This window comes from Molothrus aeneus, chromosome 6, assembly GCF_037042795.1.
Source record: "Molothrus aeneus isolate 106 chromosome 6, BPBGC_Maene_1.0, whole genome shotgun sequence".
NCBI lineage: Eukaryota > Metazoa > Chordata > Aves > Passeriformes > Icteridae > Molothrus > Molothrus aeneus.
This window is the reverse complement of record NC_089651.1, coordinates 52283611-52296120: the sequence shown is the minus strand read 5'-3', so window position 1 is coordinate 52296120 and position 12510 is coordinate 52283611. Positions and strand designations below refer to the sequence as shown.

Sequence of the window (12510 nt, the reverse complement as noted above, 5' to 3'; positions counted from 1 at the left end):
TTGGACAGGTCTGTTCTCCTGTATCAGAGAGCATCCCACACTGAACTTACTAGCATCAGGTTCTCAGGGCTTTCCAACCCCTATGCATTGCACAGGCTCTGCAATTCTCCATCCTCCAAAACACACACAAGCCTCATTGGCCTCCAGCCCAGCTCTTACATCCTCCAGGGAAGCCAGAGCCCACCTTCATCTTGCAAGGCAGAGAAAGGTTCCTGCAGGCACCACTCAGACCCCAGCAGAAAGCTTAACAAAACAAGCTTCCCTGCAGCCCAAATCCCAGGACTGCTGCTGAGCATACCAGCAAAGACTGATACCCAAAACCAGCATCTCCTCTTTGGGATTGCTAATCCAAACGTTCCAGCTTCTAAGTGCTCTCTACATCCAGCATGAGTAGCTAACAGCAACCACCTGAAGGCCAATCCTTAGGAGCTGTAGGTTGTTGAGGCTTTTTGATGTCTAAATGAAAGCATTAACCACCCACCTGGTGAGGAGTTCATCAGCCAAGGGGGTTTTTGTGGGTATTTGGGCAGCCATGGTGAAGCAAGGGGTTGGGGTAAGTGAGCTGCTCTGGGCCTGAGTCTCTCCACCCATCATCAGGTGGAATCAGGCAGAAACCATGCTGGGTTGCATTCACACCATCTACTTTTCTTTGTGTCATAGGGTTTTTTTTTCAAGATGTTTTAATATTGGTCAGCTCTTTACATACTATTTGTTTAAAAGGGACCTTACCTTGAATAACTTTTTTTGACATTATCAACTGTGATTTCACAAATTATAGAGGCTCAAATTATTGAATGTAAAAATCACCAATTATCTCAAAAACTATGTATTTGAGAATGTCTTCCAATTTCTTCATTTTCCTCAGCCTTTCTAGGGCAAAACTATAACCTTGAAGTGGAGGGATGGAATAGAATTTAAGAAAAAAAGAATCAAATATTAGCTTTCAAATACCAGGAATGAGGACCCAGGGCTCTAAAAGGATCCTTGAATATTTGGAACCAGAACAGTATTACAAGAGCCATCTGTGCTAAAATTATTCATCTCATTGTTTTTATACATGAGGTGGAAATCTATATTTGCATAGTATTGCATGGGATTTAAGCACCCAAGAGAAACTGAAAGAGAAAAATTCAGCCCTGAAGATTTGGTCTATCAAAAGTAAATAACTGCAAACTGGGTGTTTGCTGATTCATTCAGTTTGTGACCAACTCTCTCATTATCACTTACTTGATTTCCCTCTCTGTCATACCTCTCTGTTTCACAATGGACAGAGAAGACTGCATGGAAGAGTCCTTGGAAGCTGTAATCAGTTATCAGCACGCTCAGATCTGTGACTGAAGGTTGAGGAAAATTCAAAGACTCCAAGCAAGAGTTCAGTGTAAGACACAGCTGGCTTGAGCTGCTGGTAGGCAGGAAAAAAAGCAGGTAAATCAAGATCTGTGTCACAGGGAAAAAAAAACAGATTGGATTTCACAACACTGCCCACAGGATGCCTCTGTCAGAGGAACACACTGGGAAGTCCTCGTTGCTACCACCTATCCAAAACCCTCCTGGTGGAAACCAGGGGCAAGGAATAGCAAACCCCATAGCAAATGATTCCCAAAAAAGTCCTCCCAATGCTCCCATGTCTTTCTCCCACCACGAGAAGAAGGTGCTCCTGGACTGAGGCAGGCAAGGGAGGTTGTGGCCCCCGAGCCTGCTGTACTCCCCCAGGAGCTCCCTCCAGCCCCACTGAGGAGGAGGCTGTGCATTGACTGCCCCCCACGGGAGCTCTCCTGGTCAGCCTTTCCCAGGCCATCTGGGCCAGCAACATCAACAAAAGCAGTTTAAGGCCATGGAGTATGAGTCATGCATCCTGTGACAGCCTTTGCACACAGGGACTAAACACTAGGGTACACCATCTCCCAGTGTTTCTGTGTACCAGTAGCCTCCAAACCAGTGCCCCTCAGTTCAGCACAGTGCACACTGTGCCCTGCAGCTTGCACTGCCTCTTTAATGGAGGTTCCTGTCCCTTGAAGCAGAGCCCAGCCATGCAGTAATCTCACTGCTGGCTTGTTTCCTACAGCTTCAGTCATGCTGGGGAAAACCAGTGCTGGAATGGGAAGCCTGATGTTGGATAGCCCAGGGGCTTTGCAGCCTGGGTTTGAGGCACAGCCTCTGCTTTCTGGGATGCTCTCTGAAACATTATCCACAGCTTGTTAATATGACCTGCTCTGAGCAGCCTGCAGAGCACAAAGATATTCTATTGGAAAGTCCTTGGCTACTCAAAACAAACAAGGAAATAAAATGGGATTAAATATAACAGCTCCAATAAAGGCAGCATTCTACTCCATTATCCCATTGGGAAAGGCTAAACTAAATCCAGTAGTGAGAAAAATCTTGATTTCACTCCTGATTTAGCATTTTCAAGGCTAACATGGGATTACACTACGCAAACAGGCTGCTACCAAATGAGTTGACTTCAGGTCTTCCCCAGCTCGATAAGCAGTTGGATCACTATGGCCACATTTTGCTCTGCACTTTTTGCTCTGCACTGCAGTAGGTTTTTGAGTGACTCCCTGTGAGCAGCAAGAAAGCAAAATATCACCCTCCTATTTCTGCATTTTTAGGGCCCAAACTGCTGTTCTTTCCCCTTCTGTGCCTAGGCATGGAGATCTAGACAAGGACAGTTCACCACCATTGGTAAAGACCATCTCCAGACAGGGAAGACATGACCTTCACTTTCCAGTTTCCTTCTCTGCTTTCCTTTTTTCTTTTTTTTTCTCCTCATCATTTCTTTCTCCAGAAAGTCCCCCCAGCAACAAGACCAAATTAATACTTGTGAGGAGTGTCTCACCAGACTGCAAATGCCTCTGCTCTTTATCCTAAAATAATTTTCATGTGAGTGACTAGAATTGCAAATTGTTTTACCTTAGCCAAATGTGGGACTTTAAATTATTAGGACTTTTAAAAGAGGCCAGAGGGTGCCCAGAAATGCCATTTCCACCTGGAGTGAAGCATGACCTCTGTAGGGCATATCTGTGTCCTCTGTCACTCCTGAGGGTGGCTGTCCTGCCTGGAGCAGGGGGCACAGAGTCAAAGCTCTGGATGAGTCCTTTTCAATGCAGGTGGCTTTCTTTGATCCCAGGAAGAGCTGCATTTGTATCAGATAATGGCTCAGGGTGATATCTGAAGCTGGCAGGTCCATGAGGCAGCAGCTCACCCTGGGTGACTTTCATGTTGCCAGAGGATGGAGAGGCAGTGCTAGGCACAGGGACATCGTCCCACCAGCTGTGGATGGTTCAGGGTGGCTCTTGTCTAGCAGAATGAATTTGTCATCACCTGGAAATATCTTCTTTATAGACATTTCACTGTACTTAGTCTTAAACACACCTGTGCACTTGTGTTCCCATCAGTGGGGTCACTGATGTCCCTCCTGTGCTGCCACTAGGTTGAACACTTTAATTTAGTCACTCAACAGTGAAAAAAGATGCTACAAAGTGACCTTTTGGGAAGGTGGAAATGCTGATCTCTGATCTGGGGGAGCCCTGCCAACATACTCATGTATCACAAAACCAGCAGCTCAGCTAGTCCAGAGCCCAGAGAGACTTTTGGGTTCAGAGAGGGGACCATGTGACAAAGCCCAGAACACAAATCACCCAAGAAACTGTCAGCAGCCAGATCAAACCCAACATTTGCATTGAGCATCTCCGCAGTACAGAGTGACAAAATCTCCACTCCAAAATTACTGAATCTGGAGGAAGTTTAAATTCAGAAACAAAACACTTATGCTTGAATCAGCCAGTATTTAGAGTGTGTGTTCATGGGTGGGAGTTTATGTGTTTGCATCCCATGCACACACATTTGTATGCACTCATTAACTACTGCATTTTCTAAAAAAAGTTAAAATCTAAGATCACAAGAAGTAAGGATAGCTTGTATTAGTTACATTTTTCATAGGCAAAGTCGCAGCTGAGGCTGGCACCACGATTTGCTTTTGCTCAGCTCTTTTCCCACGGACAGCATTTTGGGTCAAAAACAACTGGTTTAGTGAAACTGCAGAGAGCCAGCCCATGCCAGGGGCAAATTCCAGGCCTGGCCTAAAAGAGTGTAATTCACATTCAAATCAGCTGAAGTTATGCTAGCCTGCTGCAGGACTGACCCAGCTCCTGCAGCTTTCCTGCTCAGATTGTTCCCAGCCTGTCACTGTGATGAGCACAGGCTCCCAGGATTTTGGCAGAGGAGTGAGGCGAGGACGGCTCAGGACATGCTGATCAATCACAGAGCCTTACATTGGACAGATCTGAAATCAGTCACCAATTTACCAACTTCCAGGCATGTGACAATCAGGAGCATTTGGGGATACATATTTATGTTTCCAGAAGTGAAAACACAGGGAGCTATTAATAGATGAATCTAAAAGCATCCCTGGGACCGTGTGAGGTGTCATCATCTGGCAGCACGTCACTGTACCCACTGCTGGGAATGTAATCATGTGGGTTGTCATCTGCACCCACCCGGAGCAGCAGCACAGGCTCAACCACTCTGGGGCCAGCTCAGTCTCCACCAAAGCAGCAGCAATGTTTTAACTCCCCTCCAAAGCACTTAGAGAGGGAGTCACTGCTGGAGCCCAGGCACAGCTAGGACTGGGATATATTTTCTTACTAACTCAGCTGTTTCCACCTTCCCTTAGGAGACAGGATCCCATTTCCTCTCTTTCCAGGCAGAGTGAGGAAAGCCTGGAGTGATCCCCTGGTTTCATGACAAAGGTACACTTGGGAGCAGGAGGGCACCTGTGAGGGATGCTCCTCAGCTGGAGGCAATGCTGAAGGAGGATGCAGAACTTAACCTTGCTCTTATTTTCTTGGAACAGGACCTGGCTAGGGTTGGGAAATGGCTGGACAAGCCTCAACTTGAAGCCCAGACCTTGTCAGCATGTGACCCCGCAGACTGGGAAGCACTTCCATCCCCTGCATCCAGGCCCAGGGGATCAGGTGGGATTTGGCTGCACAGGCCAGGTGTTCAGTGCACTGTGGATCAATATCCAGCACGAGGAACAGACACACAATGTGTGTGTCCATTTGTTTTCATGTCTACTCCTCTGTTTCTCCTGCCATGTGTTTCCCCTTGGAACTGCAGGCACATTAGACTGTTTTCCAGCTCTGAGGTAGCTCTTATACAAATAGGCAAGGCAGTACAAGGAGATACTGTCCTTTCCCAATAACCTCTCTCATGTCTGTGCTGTTGCCCTGTAGAGGTGGAGGTGATGGCAGAAAGCAGGCTGAGTACTCACTGCTAAAAAGTGACAGGAGGAGAGGAAGGTGGCCTGACCAGCTGATTCCTGGTTAAGTCCTCAGTTCTTGGGTATGGCAGGGTGCTGACCTCCTAGGGGAAAAATATTCTTATTACTTAAAGCCAAAAACATGAAATAAATGAGCAATTTTACCTCTTTTTTAACCTGTATTTTTTCTGGGAAAATTTTTTCAAATACATTTAAACAGAGGTATTTCACATCTAATCTGTTCTTGTCCTTTAGTGCAGTCATCTGGCACCCCCTTCAATCTCTAGAAGGTCATTCTACTATAAGGCTGTTTCAAATAGCTTGAAATTAGTTACAGATTTATAAACAATTACATATTTATGTAAGATGAGGGATTTTCCTTAATATGCATTTAATTACACACTCAGAATATGAACTGACTATGGTTTGGGATTTTGTTCGTTTTTATGGTGTTTCTACCCGTTTATTTTATGGGCTCTGGGGAGTGGAGGCTAAAATTGAGAACTTGTAAGAGGTTATAAAAGAAAAGAATGGACATATTTTTCATGGCAGTTTAAATAGCCAGGTTGAAGAAAAGAAAAGAAAAAAACAGCAATGCCTTTTATTCACATCTTAGGCAATTGCTTTTTCCCAGTGCAGGACTCAGACATGGGGATCTGTATTTTTTCTCATGGGCTTTTCTCCACCACACCTCACCAATGCAGCCCAGTGCTCACTAAGGTGAGAGCATCTCCTCTATCTGCAGCCCGAGGAGGGAGGAGCTGTCATTGTCCCCTCCTTAGGGACTGGGCCAGGCAAAGGGGAGGCTGCAAACAGCCAGGGCCCAAGCAGAAAGCCCCTAGAGCCCAGTCATGGGGGTGCATGGCACTGTGCCTCTCTCTGTGTGTTTAAAGCATCACTCCTACCAACATCTGTCAAAGCTGCAGGCACCTGGCACTTCTGTAAATCAGATTTTCAGGTCTTCAGCAGGCATTCAGAGAAAAAGAAAACACATTTATGGGCCACCTGCAGTCAAACATCATGGAGGTCCAGACACAGATTTGCACAAACCAGTTCTTTGTGACCGATGGTCTGAGTACCCAGCAAGCCAAAAGCTCAAACTCCTTCTGTGTTGTTGATTGCATATCTCACATGCACCACTTCCAGCCCCTGTTTTTACAGAAAATTTCTTGAAAAGAGAGGAAACAGCCGGTGAATAATTCATTGTGTACCCTCCCAGTTGTATTGCAGCCTCTCCTCAACAGGCAGGGTTATCTGTACCACCATGAGCCATTCCCCCAACGCTTCTGGAAACAAAGGCTCCCTTTCTGCAGCTGTTTATCCAAAGGACATGCAGAGAACTGCAGGAGGAGTTGGGGAAACAGCAGGAGTGTGAAATTCCACCCAGTGTAATCCCTTCTCAGGGAGCAGAGGTGGACAAGGAGGGCTTGGGACTCACAGTCACATTCCAGGCTTATCTGCCAGCTCTGGTCCCCTCACCACTAAATCTTTTCCCAACTTATAATTCCCCATCCTCCCATATCAGAGACTGCTTCTGGACTTGGTAACAAACCAGAAGTTGTGAAGATTGAAGAATTATGAAAATTAAAGAAACAACCAATAGGACAAGAGAAAACAGCTTCAGGTTGTGCCAGGAGGTGTAGATTGCATATAAGGAAAAATTTCTTCACTGAAATGGTGATCAAGCTGCCCAGGGAAGGTGCTGCACAGAACAGGCTGCCCAGGGAAAGTGGTGGAGTCACTGTCCCTGCAGGTATTTAAAAGATGTGCAGAAGCGGCACTTGGGATGTGGTTTAGTGCTGGGTTAACAGACTCTGGAACTGGGTGGCACAGAGCAGCCCTGGGGAATGAGACAAAAAGTGCACTGGCTCCAGGGAATGCTTTTTGGGCAAAGTGGCCATTCCCTGGGACAGGGCTGCCAACCAGGATAACCACACTGCTCATCTTGTGCTGAGGATCCCAGTCATCATCTCACTTCCAGCACATCCTCAACTGGTGGAAAGTTGCTATTTCACCTCCCAGCCCATAACTCACACATCTATTAGTCACTGACAACCGATTATATTTTTTGCCATCACATGCAGTGCTGTAGATGTTGCCAGAGTCCAGCTTGGGTAATATTTCTCCAATATATCTTTAGATGTAATTTTAAAAAAAGACTCAAATCAGCTAGCTGCCCCAGTTGGCCTGCAGCATGGAGGGAGTCTGGGGAGAGGTTTGCAAGTCATTTTTTCAGAGTTGCAGTAAACCCATCTCCAGGCCCCCGCCACCGGCCAACACTGCCCTTTGTGAGCTGCACAGATGCAGTGGGAGGGAGAATGTTGGTTGAAATCCTGACAGACTTTATGCTAATTCACCAAAGAGCATTTTAGACCATACATGGACACTTAATCGAGTGGGAAAGACAGCAGCGAACACGACATTTAATTATGGGAAAGATAAACGAAGTCTTTTACCCTGCATTTGGCCTTCTCCCAACACACAGAGTTAATTGTTAGGAGGGTATATTAGAAGGCAATGAAGGAGAAGATTGAAAACCCTGATTATACTAAGGTCCTGAAAATGCTGAATTTATTGAATTTCACATGAGAAAACACAGTCTGTGCTACACTGAGGGCTGTGCCAGCAGCCAGCTAAGAGCTCAGGGGGTCTGTGTGTGCGCATGTAGGAGGGGAACAAAGCACCCCAACTGCTTTATGAGCCTCTGCCAACTGCTGGCCAAGCCCCACTGCATCCCTAAAATGGGGCAGGTCAATATATAATCATGTGGGTGCTCCTGGTGTAGGTGATGCACAAGGCCAGCATGTTTTTCAGGAGCTCAGTTTTCCTTTAGAAAAGGATCTAACCAGGTAAAGCTGGAAAGTGCATTTCATCTGTGACCTCTGTGTAGTACATTTAGTTGCATTTGCCTAAATTTGGCTAGAGCCTGAAGCAATGGCAAGCCCAAATGGTTTGACAAGCACTGGCACAGGATGCCCATGAGATAACAAGTGGTGGGGCTGTATCATGGGAAGGCCCATCAGTTCCTGGTGCACCCAGAAGAGGGGGTGTTACCAGAGAATCAACCAAAATTCTCCCCCCAAAAACCCCACTGCCTCCAACAGTTTAATTCTTAGTCCTGTCCTTGGGCTGTGGTTGCCTCAGTGTCCCTCAGCACATTTCACTATGAATTTTTTCAGTTGTCCCTTGAACCACATAAAGTTTTAGCCCATTTTTTTTCTTCACGCCTCATCATGGGTGAGGAGAAAAATTATGACCCGTGGATGTAGTCATTATATCATGACCTGTGGCCCAATATCTCCCTGGGAAACTCCCCAGATTGAGTCCCACAAAGGAAAAGTAGTGCCAATAATTACCAATTCCGTCATGGCATTAACAATCCCATCTGCTTTTGCTGAAGTCACTAGAATTTTCTCTGGATTTTAGCAGTGGAAGATGTTGGGGTTTTTTTCCCTTCTTTTTTTTTTTTTTTTTAATAGGAAAAGTTCTCGTGGATAAATGAGCTCCAGCTGATGGGGCACCTGCAGTAGCTGTCACTGTGCTGCAGGGGGGAACCTTTGGCTGCTGATGCACTCGCGGCTGCCGCGAGTTGGAACAGGCACCGCGAGTCAACTTTGGCCGAAATGCCCGTGGAAGAGCCCTGGTGATTTGTATCGTGGTCCTGATTTTATTACAGCTTCTGGGGTTTTTTCCCTAGCTTTAACCAGTTTAGGAAAAAGAGTCCTAAAAATTAAAATAATTTGTAAAAAGACAGAAAGAATCTGACATCTGGGGTAAGATAGCCAAAATTATTCCTTCAGATCACATGATTTTTGTGCCTGACCAATGTTACTGGAAATACCCAAAGGGAAAACTTGAATCCCCTCACAGACACAGAGTCAGGCTGTCACTGCAGAGGGGGAAGTCCAGCAGAAAATATAAAATTCTGGCTCTTAATGAAGTGCAGCAAACCAGAGGAAACCCCAAAGGCTTATGTAACGGGGACACACCCCTCTCACGGCAGCCAGGAGGGCCAGCCTGGGGACACGCACAGCTCCCGGGATGAGGAGCTGAGGCAGGACAGGGCGACACCCAGCATCGATTTGTTGATGGAGATCTCAGGGGAAACTGCTGAGCCGAGAGAAACAAATTGACAGCAGCTCCATCCTCAGCAGCCAAAGGCACTTGGGTTTGGTTTAGGTTTATCAGGTGCCTTACCGAGCTTGTGCTAAGCTTGAGCACAAGGCAGGCGTGTTTAGCAGGCTGGTGGCAGGCAGGAGGGAGCACTGTGCCTCTGCCAGCCCAAAGCCTGTGGACAGAGCAGGAACAGGGGGATCTGGAGCTCTGGCTCAGCCCTGCAGGCTGGCAGCATCCACCCCTCGTGATACAGCTTTTAGGTAAATAATTACGTTTGGATTTTTTTTTTGTTTGTTTGTTTTAATGAGACAAGAATAAGTCTCTCAACTAAAATGCCGACTATGCTGTTTAAAATTTATTTAAACACTTCCCACTGGTTTTTTTTGCTTATTTATCCCTCTCTCTGAGATTTTTTTTAAATACAGTTCTTCACTTTAGACAAACACTCTCCTATAAGGACCTCTGTGAGGAAGGGGCTGGCTGATCATTTGCAAGAGTGTTGATCCCTAGGGCCGTTTCCAGCACTGCTGGGTTATGCTCCAGGAGACTTGGCAATAATTCACCTCCAAACTGTGCATGCCCTCAGTCACATTGGATTTTCAGGAACCACATTAGTGTGGAACAGCACGGCAGGCACACAATGCCCTGCCTGGGTCGGCGGGAGGGAAGTGTGAGCACACACCTATGGGCAGGTCACAAGTGGAAATGAAGGTTAGAAAAGTGCAGAAGCCAGGCAGCAGTTAAACATGGGTGAGCAGATCTCTCTTTTTTTCAAGGATTGAGGGGAATTGTTTGACTTTAGTTTGCAGCAACAACTACACCTCAGATCTCCATTGCACTGCCAATGCAAGCATCCTCAGAGGAACCCAGGAAGATCTCTGCATATAAGGAAAAAGGAGAAGTCTCAAGATAGATTAAAACAAATCTCAGAACAAAGCCACCTCAACTACATCACTTTAAATGGAAGTCAGCTTGATGATTGAAAGTCTGGCCTGCTCCAGAAGCACATTTTCCTATTCCCTGTATGTTTCAGTTTAGCGGTGGCTGAGCTGCTGGGCAGTAAAACTCACTGGTGAATGAGCTACTTTAAAAGCAACAGAACTTTGTCCTCTTGGTGGCTCAGTTTCTCTGGTGTCTCCAAAATGTTTGTTTATAAGTGGGAATTGACTAACTGGCCTGTGCAGAAACGAAGGCAGTTGAGGTTCCAGCTTTGGGAAGCTGCCCATGGTGTCAGGCAGATGGAGCTGGGGAATGAGAGCAGGAGGCTGAAGGCAGCAGAGGGAATGCAGCTCCACCCTCATCACTGCAGGTGACTCAAGGAGTTCAGCTTCTGACATCTGCTTCAGCTCCCTGGAGCCCTGAGAGAAAACCTGGATGTCATATCCTACTGCTCTGACCTTGCCTCACCTCTCCACCCACCACCATCCTCACACTTCTGCTAAAAAAAACTGCCCTCAAACACACTTAGGTCTGTCAGAGCACAAACCAAGCATCAGAGAACCAGTCCCTTCTTCCCCAGACAGCAAAACACTGGGAGTGGCAGTGCCAAGGAGGCTCCTCTTGCCTTTACATCCCCACGTGCTGTCAACTCTGAAACCTAAGGATTGTGCTAACACAGCAGCTACCTTTGCCTTGCTTCCAGGGACATTGCAGCAGGCTGCCAACTGCAGTGGGCTTGTGCCACCATCCCATACTCCTTCCACAAAGCCCCAACCCCTCAGAGGGAGCATCCAGCTCACTGCAAATGTTTACCATGACACAGCCACTGCTGCATGCCACAGACTGAAAGGTCACCTCTGACACAAGACAAACTACAACCCACAGGACATAACATTGTCTCACTCACCAAGAACAGCCCAGACACTGGGAACAACAGATCAGCACCCTCTGAAGACCATGGATACCAGCAGTAACTTAAGCAAAGCTGCTTTTATTCTAAACAAGCAAGCAAAGACCTTAAACTTTTATCAGGCACTTATCACCAAGACAACCAAGAAAGGTGCTTGAACCCTGGCCAATATGTTTTCCTTTCTGCTTCACAGAATACATGAATTGCAAGAGCAGGCTGTCTCCAGGAGCATTTGTGCCTCAGAGACAGCAGCCAGGTTTCCAGGGTAAACTCAAATGAACTCTTATTTTCTTGTGGGCTTCACCAAAACACAAGTCTAAGGGATCTCAAATGCTGACATCATTTAAAAAACCCAACCCCACAGTATTACCTCTCCCAAGCACAGACCTTACTCCAAGGCTTACCTCCCTTTATCACACTGCTGTATTATCCCAGACCCACTTTCTTCAGTGGTTTAAGCTGAAACACCTGGCTGTAAACCAGGACACAGGCACTTCTTATTGTGCCATCTCCAGTTTGGGGGCAGGAGAGTGGGGCTAGAGGCTGACAGCAACAGAGATGTGAAGAGGTGAACCTGAGTAATTTTGTCTGTCTCCTACAAAGCTTCTCAGCATGACTGAAAATCCCACTGGCACTGTTGGGTGCTTCAGCAGGTGATGCTGTGCCCAGCTCTGAGTGAGCTGCTGAACAGCAGCACTCCCAGAGCCACAGAACAGCCCCCATTGGTGACAGACCACACAGATGGGATGGGTGGCCAGGATGGGCTCTGTCCACAGCACTGTAAAAAAGTCTGAGGGAGCCCAAGACCTTTGTCCAAGTGTGCTTCACACTTTTCTGCAGTAAAAAACCCTGCATGTGCTCCAGACACTTGTTCACCTCAACAGTGGCTGCTCCACTGTGGGCAGCCCTGCAATGATGAGCCCAGTCAGCCTGTCCTGGTCCCAGTATCCAAGCAAGGCTATAGGAGAGGTCCAGGGAGCAGAGCCAAAGGGGAGGAGACCACTGGGGCCCCTGCAGGTGGTGGCAGGGAGCAAGCTGACCTTGGTGTAGTGCTTAGCAGCTGAGTTCAGTTGTTTCTCAGCTTCCCTATTTACATGTTTTTGTCGTGTATCTCATCTCCCAATTACTTTACATCAACTTTTTACACCTTTTTTTTTCTGTTTTCTGCAGTGGAGGCATCATGAAACTCTTGCAACACTTTGGAAACATCAGCCCTCCCATTTCCCTAAACTGCATGTGGAGGAGTAGAGGAAAATCCTGGCAAAGGAAGCTTGGACCCTAATGC

General features: G+C 46.9%; 1 long non-coding RNA gene across 2 annotated transcripts in view; it reads right to left on the bottom strand.

The window, feature by feature from the left end:
- LOC136558196 (uncharacterized) overlaps positions 1–12510 on the bottom strand; it is a 44427-nt gene that overhangs the window by 24985 nt on the left and 6932 nt on the right. For both annotated transcript variants that reach the window (XR_010783847.1, XR_010783846.1), the window contains exon 3: positions 5273–5364. This is a non-coding gene — a long non-coding RNA (uncharacterized lncRNA). The remainder of the gene's footprint in view (positions 1–5272; positions 5365–12510) is intronic.